At 36.0% G+C, this 13,674-nt stretch overlaps 1 pseudogene; it reads right to left on the reverse strand.

The window, feature by feature from the left end:
- The window catches only part of LOC117402885 (protein-cysteine N-palmitoyltransferase HHAT-like), a 71,516-nt pseudogene that overhangs the window by 21,800 nt on the left and 36,042 nt on the right, over positions 1–13,674 (reverse strand).

Consider the following 13,674-nt stretch of genomic DNA (forward strand, 5'->3'; position numbering starts at 1 on the left):
ACACAAAACCAAGCTTTATATATTCACAGTACAGAAATTGTGTATCAGCAGGAATCCCAAATGTGTTTTGTTTGTTTAGATAGAGGTTAGTGCATTGGAAATTCATCCTTCAATAGTGAGTGCAGAATCATTTTTATTATTGCTGTATTTCGATCCCAGATGTTATTAAACCACAGGAAAGGACAACATGGGAATACAATTACACAATGACAGACACTATTGTAAATCCAGAAATATCTGCAAGCCTTTTATTATGCGATTTTCACATATATATAAAAACATAAATGACAACTGGATTTGAAATTCCACATAGCTTTTCTGTGACCCTCTGTTGTAAATTAAAAAATAGAATGTTTGATTTTAAGATGGTATAAAAAAAAAAAAAAAAAACACGTTTTAACTTTGGTAAATACGTTCTAGTAGTATTTTTTGTTGATTTACTATGATATCAGAATTTGCATTCAGTTCTGTTTTGGAGTTAATATTGCAATAGTAGGCCTATACATTGTATACAGCACTTTAAATGTCTCTGAAGTTGTTTGTGTACGAGTGTAAGGCATTGCAAAATAATACGGCAGGGACGGTGCTATGATGTGCTATAAACAGATATGCTATGGTTTGACTGTGACGCTAAACTGTAAGATTGCACTGTGTCTATGAATTTGGGACAAATGCCGTCCCAGAGGCATTAAGCCTGGGACTGGGACTTGATCTTTACATTTCGGGACTGTCCCGCTCAATTAGGGACGGGTGGTCACCCTAGGCAACAGGTCGCCAACATTTCTGGAGCGAAATTGGTCTTCTGGGTGTGATTCGCCAAATATTTTGACCGCAAATATTTCTGGATTTACAGTATTTGATGTATATCATATATAACCTCCAGGGGGCGTGCATGTGTATACAATATACTACCATATTAAATCAAAATCATTTCATAGGTAATACTGATATACTGTATATGTCAGGCATGTGTCTTTACTGAACAACATCTTTACTACTATACACTAACTGACCAAAACAGTCAATTAGAATGTCAAATTAAAATGAAATGCATGACAGTGAATGCGGTCATGTGACGAGTTATGTGATCCACTAGGCCTATATAAGCTGTATGCGATATATTCCGCAACAATTGAGGGAAAGTCATTTCAGTGACTTCACAAGGGGCACGATAACGGGTGCCCTTTCAAACAGCTTGTCCTTGAAAGCAGTGGAACTGGCCAATGTGCCAATCAAGACAGTCTCCTGAGTGTTCCTGGAATGGCAACGTTTGCAAAAAAAAAAACATCACGGGAAAGCACAACAAATGGTGGATCGAGTCAAATAAAGATGCATTTACAAAGATACAATCTCAATTACGCAAAGAAGGGCCATTTATACAAATGGCAATGAAATGCTACAAACTCATCCATTAGGCATATTGGTAAAGCGTATTGTATATTGGTAAATTAACATGCCTGTAACAGCAACAAATCTCTCCTAGTCATCATCCTCTGAGTTGGAGGAGGACTCTTACTTGACATTTCCCAGGCAATGGGCCTCATTTACGAAAGGGTGCTGAACTTTATGGCGAGTGATAATTGCAATTACTGTGCACGTTAATGACTTCTGTATTTACTATTGCAATTGTATTAATTATCGCACAAAATAGTGGGCATATTATGGTGCACACTCATTTTATTGTGCCACACTATGGTAATCAGAATGAATATGTGATTTATATGGTAATGCATGATAATGCATTTAAATGAGCATCCAGCTCACAATAATGAGATGAGCTGTATTCACATGGTATTCACTAAAGGACGTTAATTTTAGTGCGCGCATTAAAGTGATCATTTATTAGTGCGTATGGGAACCAGGCTCTAAACACTGATAGGCGCGCTATTTTTCTGGCCTGAAAACTAATGATATGCAGTTCGATTCTTTCTTTCGATTAGTTTGATTCATTCAGTTTAGTGAATCAATTCTGAAGATTTGGTCGTTTGATTCACTGATTCACTAATGCAAAATAAATACATATTGCTGAATTACTTGGTTATGAAAATTCATTAGAACAGAAAAATCTGGCAGCAAAGGCCATTTAAGATAAGACTGTTCACTTGGTGGGCCGCACCCATATATACATACACACACACACACACACACACACACACACATGTCGTAATGTATGTGAAAATGTCTGTATAAATTGTATGTAGGCCAATATACTCAAACATACTACTCAAAACACATTGCCTCCACTGTACGATTCCTAGTCAATAAGTATGCAGGCATGGTTTCAATCAATTAATCAACATATTACTTAATGTATTTTAGGGTTGCCACCCCGCCGGTATTTTACTGGACTGTCCGGTATTTTTATGTACTTTGACCCTGTCCGTTTTTTTTGGAAGATGTCCGGTAATTCTAAGCATTCTAATCAATTGGATATGTAAGCATTGCAGTTTCACTTTACATTGCCCCTGCCTGTCCCCTGCTGAGTGCTGTGTCTGTTGATCACTCATTTTCAGTCAATGTAAGCCACCTCCACCTTCACAATACATGTACTGTGCACGGTATTGTATGTAAATAAGCCAAATACTGTGTAAATTGATACTGTAAATTGATGCGTTCTCTGTTAGTAAATGGGGCAGTAAATTTAGATGTATTATGCACATTAGGCTCAGTATTGTACGTGCACGCTAACTCCAACTTTTGTAAATGAGGCCCAACGACTCCTGCTTCTTTGAAAATGGCAGCCTGTATGTCATGGATGATTCGAGATCGGGCAGTAATGTTTTTGCTAGCATTTTCTCTGGCAATCAGTTACATTCCTGTTTGTGTACTCAGGCAGTCATGTCTTTTGTTGACGATTGTAATACATGCATCACTATAGTCACATTTAAGACACAGGCCATTTTAGAGAAGAAAGAATTGGTTTAAAACTTGCGTCTTAATTCGAAGGAATGCAGACTTATACAAATATTTAGATAGAAGTTCAACCTATTTACAGAAAAGTGAGTGCTACATATTGCAGTTGTTTCTAATGTTTGGTACTTGGTCTGATGATATCAGCAGTGTCTTCCTGTCTCCACTTGACACTCCATTCCATTCACAGCTGTAACTAAAAATCTGTTTAAGTACCAATTACATCTTTTTGAAGAACAAAAAAAAAATTACCTTGCACAAAAATCCTGTTCCAGTAGATCATCCCTACGTGACTTCCTCTGAAAAACATCAAGTTTGACAGGGTTAGTATCGCTGTACAGAAAGCCAAAAGGAAAGCGCAACCATTCCTGCCGACAAGGACTGCTCCTGCATGGATGAAACACAGTCTGTGCCATCTGTTTGTTACACTGAATTATGAGCTTTGTCTAGAGACAACAGAACTGACAGAATAAGAGCTACAAACAAAACCCTTATTACTTAAATTCCTCAATTTTCTTGTTTTTTATTTATTTTCAGAGTTAACTTTTAAGCAAGTTCATTATAATAGCAACATACTGTTCCTTATTTAATGCACATTAACAGTGGCAGGTGTAAATAGCCACTGTTAAAATTATAAAAATAGGGCCCTAACCCCAGCATTTTACATACAAAAAAAATAAAGTGATGCAAGAGCGCTGTTAGAGTTGTTAAGTTTTATTTTATACCCAACGATATTTACATCAATCTAATTGGGCCCTATTGTGTATATTTGAGAGCGGGGAGCTATGTGGGATACTATTAGTGGGCTGCAAGTTGCTGTAATTAGTAATTGCGGGTTTGTTAATGTTATCCAATTAATGGTATCCAGTATCTAAGCAACCTCTTCATCATAATAGGAAATGTCAAAAACACACGAACGCCACAAAGACACACACTGAATCACACCATGTATAAAAGATTCATTTTGCTGCAATAACAGGCACGGGCCTGTTATTGCAGCTGAAAGTGATTCAGAGGTAAAAAGAGGATAAATTATTCATTATTCAAGTGATGAACTTTCTGTGGGTCTCTGCAGGTCTCTGCAGTGGAACGAGATGTGCCTGAAGCAGAGTTGTTGTACTTCCATAGCCATTTTTTCTTAAGGACGTGAAGTAATCTTTATGTATAACACATTAGTGAAGAGTCAAAATAAAATGGTCCTGGTTTATGATGCTCTTTATTCAAGGTGTGGGCATACACTCAAAAAGCATAAAATACAATGTGATATTAAAAGACAAAAACACGTTAAAACAGGGCTCCCGAGTGGCGCATCCAGGAAAAAGGCACTCCGCCAGAGTGCAGGATGCGCCGTATAGCTCGGTTTGAATCCAAGCTATGCCACTGCCGACCATGGACTGGAGTTCCCAGGCACAACTGGCCAAGCGCTGCCTGTGTGGGACAGGGTTTAGGTCAGCTGGAGAGTCCTTGGCTCACCACATACCAGCGAGTCCTGTGGCTGGCCAGGCGCCTGCAGGCCGGCTTGTACACAATTCGGAACTGCGTGGTCCTTTTGACGCTGTAAGTTCTGAATATGGTTGCACGGCGGGCTTGCAGAGCGAAAAAACGCAGACAGCTGATGCCACTCGTTTCGGAGGACGCGAGTATTCGTCCTCATCTCTCCCGATATTTTTTATATTCAAAACAAGCACCTTATTTTTTTTGGTTGCTTTGATAGATGCCAAATTAAATAAAGTTGGACCTGACAGCCTGACTTTATTTAATATATATCGCAGAACATTCAATCACTATGCTTCCCGTGATCAACGAATGTTATATGAAATAAAGAGTGTAGCTAACTCCAGTCCTTCATGTTTCATTGGCACATTTTACTAAAAATCATACACATCAAACAATTTTGTAGCAGCAGTAAGGAAACAATACGCTTCTCCAATATGACATATGTTAATAAACTGAGATCTGGTCGTGTGAACACAATCCCTGCCAGACAGTGCAGTGCATGAGGGTCAACAGCCGCTAAAGAGAGAAGATATCACGATTTTCTTCCTATGCATCAGGATGCGGGACATTTGCTAGGAAATCGTGACTGTCCCAACCATATTGGGACTGTTGACATGTATGGTAGGGGGATTAAGCCTCTTCACCACAGCCAAAACCTCCCTGATCAAAAATGGTGATTCAATTTTACATTTAAAGAATAATTAAAGCTGGTTAACACTTACAATTAACCCTTGAACAGGTGGGAAAGAAACAACTGTCTTCACTCCATTTTCTGCTATGACTCCAAGCCAATTCAATACTGCCCAGTTAAGTAGACAGTCATGGTCACCATGCCAGTAGTAACCAAACCCAAAGGCCAATCCAGAGGAAAACATCTTTCCCAGAAACCCATGCCGAGAACCTCCCATTGGAACATAGATGTACCTGTAACGACAATAAAGGAGAATGTTCAGGTCTTTAGATTCTGTGATGAAGCATTAATATGCAATGCATTAACATCCAACTGTGGCACTGGCAACAATAAAACGTTCTGTGCCAAAAGCAAGGGTACTTAAAGAAAACCAAGGTCAGTTATCTATTAGATATTACTCAAAGTGCCGATTACTATACAGAATAAAGTACACCCAACTGTGCATAATAATCCTGTAATGTTATCAAGGGTTTGTAGCGAACATCAACATTTTTGGTTCATACATAGGTATTATCTCCAGTTCTGAATCAAACTGAGCATTGTTGGGTCAAGGTTAAGAGGGTGGTAAAGAGAACACAGTACTCAAGTACTGGACAGTTGGAACTGTCTGTCAGATGCTTTCCTGCATTGTAAAAAGAGTTATCACCATATTAACACTTAATATAAAAGTATAGACACACATAATTAAAACAAATTCCCTCAATCAAGACAGTGCTTTAGCTGCAACTCAAAGACAGTGATTTTCTAGAAAACTTTTGCTGAAAATGCACCCTACAGACCTGTTCTGTCAACAGCAACTCTCTGATTCTGCATCAGTCAGTACATAAAAACAATCAGAAGAAGAAATTGGTTGAAAATGAGATAAATGGTGGCTCCTAACTTTAAAAGCTGCTGTCATTTTTGCAGTCTGCGAAAGTGATTTTCAATAACTCTCCCCGAGGCCAATTGCAAGGGTTAAAAAATGGCTTTTACTATTTTTTCAAGAATGGGTGTTTTTATAGGCCATTTTCACACTGTCATAATCGGATATTATAAAAGATCTGTGTGGGAGAACAACCATTCACAGTGATATAACTGTTCTATCTTTAGTTCTTCTTGGAACACACAACCATGTAGCACGTTGCACACCACAGACAATTCTAAGATCCTTAATTAAATTGTCTCCACCAGGGCCTCTCTATATATATCAACTCTTCTTTTACATATCACATATATTAGCATTATTCTAGTCACAATAGAAAAGGATAGATTGTTGCTGCACCTCCCAGGATTAATTTAAGTAATTTGTTTTGTGACCACAAGAGCAGCCTGTCTATGCTAAAAAGCTAAGCAGGGTTGGGACTGGTCAGTACTTAGATGGGGGACCTCCATAGAAAAACGAGGTGCTACAAGTGGTATTGGTGGCTCAGTAGGGGGCATTCTTCAGGGGTGTTAAGCCAGTGTAATGGATAAAGCTCTGGTTTGTTTAAACTGTTTCTACTGTAAATAATGGTTAAGTTTCCTACCAATTCCCTGGGTCATCACTGTAAACGAGAATCTGTTTTCAATTGGTTCCAACCCATGTTTTAAACAAAGTTTTGGACTCCTATACCAATGCAAAGTTGAACATGGTTGCCAATTACTACATTCTCTTATGGACACAAATAATACAGAGGTGATTATTATTATTATTATTATTATTATTATTATTATTATTATTATTATTTATTTCTTAGCAGACGCCCTTATCCAGGGCGACTTACAGTCGGAAACAAAAATACATTTCAAGAAGTGATGCCAAAAATCTCTCCATTTAGGCTGCCAGTATTTGCATTGAAACTGGATTGTAACCAATTCACACTTTGATAAAATGACAATGTTAACAGCTGAATCACTTCAAAAATGATTCACAAACATTTTGCAGAAGAAAAAAAAAAGAGAGAATAAAAGTAGAACTTGAGCTGTCTAAGCAAGTCTTTATTTTTTTTCTCCATAGGCTTGTCAAATGTCTTGATGAAATCCCCCATGAAACACTTGCAGGTTGACTTGCTGCAATGATTAATTTCACATGTTAATGCATACCACTGGTTGTTTTTTCTAAATTGCATATGCTTTTGGGACATCAGATATTTAGGTGTTTTCAAATTGGGGGGGGGGTCTACTCTGCTGTGCTCTTTCAGAAACTGGTGACTTCTCCCTATAAAATGTAGGCAGCTGCTAAAATCACCCATTAGTCATGAACTAAAATAAGTTTAAAATAAAATTGACTTATAGGATGTATCCACTGATAATGCCATACATTCCCCAGCATTATTTCTTATGACCCTAATTTATCTACTTGATCTGGGTATATTTTAATATATGTTTTCTCAGCAATTGGATACACTGTATCCTTAACCAACGGCTGGAAAAAAATCTTATAACAACAGCACATCTCTGAGTTATAGTATATTTCTGTGTACCTGCCCATTTTGCTTATTTATACAAACAAGGTGACTAAGAAATGTATGAATTCAGTCTTGTGTGACTAAAAAGCTACAGCATCTCCAAATAAATGCAGCAGGAAATGCAAAAGAAGAAAGCACACAGAAAACCATTAAATCAGAGACATGTCGCATTTATCAATGTTACTGCAATATAAAAAAATCATAAATGCAGCATTTATACTTCAGAATCGCAGCAGTTTCTCAAAATGATGCAAATGGAGGAATTATTATGTGTCTTGGTATATAATTCAGGCTAGCATACCTTCAGTAAGTCATAGGTTCTCATTTACAATGCATGTTGTGCTGTTATGAACATTAGATTTTTTTGGTTTTGTTTTCATATGAAATAGGTCTTATAATTATGATGTCACATTGTACAAATACAATAACTAATAAATGCTGATTCACATTTGCTTGGTTAACATGTAACTTGCTATTTTGGTACAGTAGTCCCTTGCTATAAAAAATACCGTTATCTTGTACATTGGGATATGCCGGGCACAATGTATGTCCCCCAATAATATCCAATTAAGTGTGATGCTAGGTCACTGTGAATAGATCCAAAGAGACACACTAGAAAAAAAAAAAAAAAACAGCTCTCATACTGACACCAAAGACAAGACCAAAATAAATGGAAGAACAGATACAAATAGCCTACTAAATCACTAAAATGAAGTACATGATTAAAAGAGGGCATAAAACTCACACTCTTAAGAGTTTAAACTAATTGCAATCAATTGGTGGGAAAAGGCCGAGAAGCTTTCAGAAATACTGATGGACTCCAGTGGTTCGAAACGCAAGATGTGGACTACAGTTAAAATTCAGAATTTTAAGTCTTTAATTGCTTTTGCAAAGAAAGTCGGACTCCTACCAACAGAAACTGTAAAACGTTTTATATAAATTATATATCTTTGTATTTATGTAAAGTGCGTGCAGTATATGTTCGGTACTATATAGTATCATAACGTGTCAATGCGGCACCATTATCTATTTGTGTTAATTGTGTACTTAATAGGCTATGGTAAAAAAAAGAAAAAGAAAATGTGCCAAAATCATTTAGTTTCGATTTAAAATAATTTATCATTTTTGCATTGTACAGTTATGTGTTACAATCCAACAGCATGACTTATTTTGTCTATAGGTTAAAATAAAAAGAAAATGTGCTAGGTATTCATTTGATTGTATTACTGTACTGTATACTGTATGAGGCAACTGTACAGATTTATATGTTTTTACATAATGTAATGTGTACACATTAATATTATTTCAGCACAGTGAGTAATACATTTGATAAAAACTGTGCACTATAAATCCAAAACTCTAGGTTAATGATATAAAAAATATCCAGTCAAAATGTTTAGCATTAATATCAGATTGAATGATTTTCAAAATATTGGTAGTAGTTCTACAATAGGCTGCCCTACTCGCCAGCTTTTCCCATTACATAATGTTCTTAATAATAATAATAATAATAATAATAATAATAATAATAATAATAATAATAATAATAATACATGAATCAGAATTCTGCAGGGACAGAGCAAGGCTCTAGCTAGTAGAATGTTTTGGTTTTTTTTGGTGTGTTTTTGGGGATCCAGTATACCGGTAGCCCATACAAGTTCAATACATTTTTCAGCAGATGCTAAGCCACCTGGGCATTTGTTTTAACTTTCTGGATCTTCATTCTGTAAGTCTTGCAGCAAGTTGATATTTAAGCCTTATATTTGTCTTTTTTTAACACATTTGTGGAACCAACAGTTTTTTTTTCTCTTGTTCATGTTTTTATTCTTTCTCTATTCATGGTCACTCAAGCCTGCAGGTGCTAAGGTTGGTAGCCTTCAGCAATAATACAGCAGACCATGCTAATTTAGTACATTTTTAGGGTGCAAACCTTACTTTTTTGCAGATGCCCATGATAGATGTTACTCAAGGCTTGTGTAACATGAATTGCACCTTATCTTACTGCTAAGAGACTGAGAAGCCTTAAGCTTAAGGCAATCAGCTATCCTATCACCATTAATAAAATTAACAAAAGTGTAAAGGACAAATCAATATATATAAATACATGGATCAAGGCTATATTTGCATCCCGAGTCATTCGAAAAAAAAGGCATTATACCACAGTAGTGATGTCAAAATGGCATATTTGTCTCTAGAAGATTATACTTAACCTTTGACTGTTATTTGACTCCTGTGCACCCCGAGACCACTTTAAATCACAAAATGTCTAGTTTTCAATCACTCGGCAACACCCACAATTCGTGCTTTTTAGGCACTTAACAAATCTGTCTCTTTGAAGATTTACAATTATCCTCCACCAACGGGAGCACCAAACAAACGAGTGAGACAAATAATCTTCGACTCTGACAGTGACGAAGAAAACAAGAAAAACATACCCCATTGAGACACCTTTTTCTTAAATACGTTATTGTTTGCAGTTCATTATCTACCCAGTTTAATTCACCATTCCTGAATTATCAAAAAGAAAATTACATTTAAGATTCTTTAATACTAACTTAATTTACGTTATTATTATTCATTAAATTCACTTGCAATTTGAACCTTAACACCGGTTTATTGTCTTTTTTTATTATAGCTACTAATATGCATGTACTGTAAAAAATAATAGATGGGCTTCAGTGAGTTAAAGGAAATTAATTCCATCTCAGGTTTCTGTGACGGTTTATAAAGTACTAGACCCAACGGTCTCGTAGTTTATGACGTCACATAAACCCTAGATGGAATTATTTTCCAGTAACTCACTGAAGCCCATCTCTCTCTCTATCTATCTATCTATCTATCTATGCTTTTTTTTTTACAAAGGCCTGTGTTTTCATGTACTTTGTAGTAGCTTAAGTATTTGCTCATAAAACAACTCAATTATAAAGCACTATCATTTTAGAAGTCACCTGCAAACAGCAATAATTTAAAACATTGAATAAATGGTTAAAATAATACATATAAAATACAAAAAACATACTGAATGAAGAGGTCTCTAAACTCCTTGCATGCTTATTTTTTCTATTGGTCAAAGAAGCTCCCCAGGGCAACTTTCTGCAGATCTCATTGTTAATAAAGAACTGCTTGGCATGGCCATTTAGTTTTAGTAGAAAGCTGTGCAAGGTTACGTCACAAACAGGCTCTTCACTGCTGAAGTCTTGTGAGCAAACAGTACGGCTTTCGAAACCTTAGTTTTGATTTATCCACCCTTTTTAGCAGTGCCATGTTTTGGCTGTGCACATCCTGTAGCGTGAGGAATGTGCATGATATGTGTGTGCTAGGTCACATTCTCACGACAATGGACAGAAAATGAGGAGTGCATATAAACCAAGCCATTCAGTCCTGTTTTACAGTCACATAATGAACATGAGTAGGGCTGTATTGTTTCACATAAAAAAATGGATTATTTCACAGTATAAAATTAGGTATTTCAAGATATTTCACGATTAAACATAATATTTATTAAAGCAAGAAAAAATTGTGTTGTCACATTCAAAATGTATAATTCTCTATTATACCAACAATGTCCAAAATATTTAAATGCTTACCTGAAAAACATGAAATGCTAAATTGTAGAATATTTCATTTTTAATGTGTCCACCTTTTAAAGACATTCTGTTTTAACCGTCAGTGAATTATCAGACAAAACAAAAACATACATAAATGTAAAAACAACAACAGACACGTGAAATGTCCCCTTCTTGTAATGGACAGACCAATCTTTAGCAGAAATATTTCCAATCATTGATGCAGCTGGTGTCTTTTTCATTGAAGACATTTTAAAGAAATTGTGCAGCTATACGCAGTGTATTCAATAATTTACCGGAAGCAAACTAAACCAGCTACCAGGTTCAACATTTTCTGTATTTATTTTTAAGTGATACAAAATGTACACTAATCTTTCAGAAATGGGAATTATTAGTGGGTACAGCACACTACACGGCAATGGGTAAATTTCAAGGAACGTGATGCCTGTGAAAAAAAAAACAGCCTTGCACACTGCACAGCTCTGTTAAAATTATATACAATATACCTATTTGTTAAAAAAATAATAATAATACTTTGAAAGTCATTTTGAAATTGATACTACTCTTCTTTAGACCTAATGCAATTGTAAGTGTGGGTTTATTTGAAGTTGTATTAGGTTCCTCGGTCAGGATTTTAGTAACAAAAATAATGCTGAGATCAGTTATCAGCAATTCTTTTTTTTAGTCCCTGTGATTTACATAGATGTGTGCACTAAAGAAGAAAGCTCTTTATCTTAAAATCTGTGACAGGCTGGTATTAAAGAATTAAAAGAGGGCTTTTGAAAGAGATTATTCAAAGCCTTGTAAAAATCAGCACACCTGTAAACACTTCAGATTTTAACCTCTGAATAAAAAAAGCCTTGGGGGCAATTTTAATGAGACTTGTAAATGGAGTAATTAGCTTCCACAACAGTATCTGTAACGTGGTTCGTGGAGGCATTACTTGCATTAAAGTTTTCATACAGAGCAGTGAAAATTAAGTGTAAATAAAAGGTTATATTAAACGTGAATTAATGTTATCATTTCTTAGATTTTATTTTATAGTTCTTTGCATTGCTACAAATAATAGAGTGGTTAAATAAAACACTGGACCAAACAAGGCATTATAATTTAAATAAACCACCTCCTCTAGAATTTCTAACTCCTCTGCGTGCAATTCCAGTTTGCGTTGCCTCTGCCTGTTCCCTCCGGAGGGCTGCGTCTGTTGATCGCTCATTTTTGATATGCCTGGACTGCTGGTGCTTTTTATATCACGGTGGTCACGGGTAAGTCTGGGACATCATCGTGCACATTAAATTATCGCTCACAATACATGTAGTGTACACGCTATGGTATGTAAATTAGCCAAATACTGTGTATGTAAATTAATGCGTTCTCTGTTCCTAAATGAGACAGTAAATTTAGATTTATGGTGCACGTGCGGCTCACTACTGTAATGTACACGTACAGGTGCAGTTAGTGCCCTTTCTTGAGGCCCTATATACCATACTCTTGTGTGGCAAAGAAAGGAAATTCTTGACAAGCACCATGCTTCTGGGTATACTCAAATAATATAACATAGGGCTATAATAATATAGTTTAATAAACTGGGTACCCAGCAGCTTGTTCTTTATATAAGGCATGTTAGCCCTGTGGATTGGGGGCTTTTAATATAAGGTGGAATCTTTCTAAATATAATAGATTTAAAAATCTGTAAAACATTTTCAATAAAGGAAAACCTTCATTTGCATCAGTTGCTAAGGCTCATACTCCTCTGACCAAAAAAAAAAACCCCCAAAAAAAAACTCAAGTGCTATATCCACCCTTGTATGTGACATAAAAGGAACCTCAGGCACCAATCAACTATAAATAAATACATCATATTTTAAAACAGGACACTAGTTTGAACAATCAGCATTTACATCACAATTAAACTGTATTCATTACCAGAACTGAGCTGAACACATTATTTGTTGTTGAATGCACATTACTGAAAGCCCAGAGTCTGCATTTTCAGTTCAAACACATTTTTACACTGAACTGCAGTTGTTTCTCTGTCGGTTAGAAAAGGACCTAAACACAAATGGTTTCGAAGTTCAGTTTCAACAAAGCTTTACAAATCATAGCGATATAACAGCAACTTAACTGAAACTCTGCTCAGCGTTTAGTAAATAATCATTTTAAAATGCAAAAAACTTTGCTCATAGCAAAAGCTTACTAAACCTGACCCCTTATGTATTAATGCAGTATTCAATTTATTGTACCAATATACCTAAACATCATTATTACAGAAAATATTTAGAATAGTGTCTGCCGTGGAGATACCTTCCAATTTATTTATCATGAAAAGCGTATAGAGAGATAACCCTACAAAATCTGTTTGTGCAACAGCCAGCCTCAGAGTATAACAGAGTAATAAGCTACAGTAGTTTCCCCCAAAGCAGCACCTGTAGTTCCTCACTTACATACTATTTTTTTCCAATTACACAACAGACAGACAGGTAGCTTGGTAGGTAAGTACCTTGTTTAATAGAATGGGTACAACACAAATGTGTGTGCCAGTAACTTACCCCCAGCTCCTGTCATTTTTAATTTTTTTTCTAAC

Source organism: Acipenser ruthenus, chromosome 5, assembly GCF_902713425.1.
Source record: "Acipenser ruthenus chromosome 5, fAciRut3.2 maternal haplotype, whole genome shotgun sequence".
In the NCBI taxonomy this organism is placed as follows: Eukaryota; Metazoa; Chordata; class Actinopteri; order Acipenseriformes; family Acipenseridae; genus Acipenser; species Acipenser ruthenus.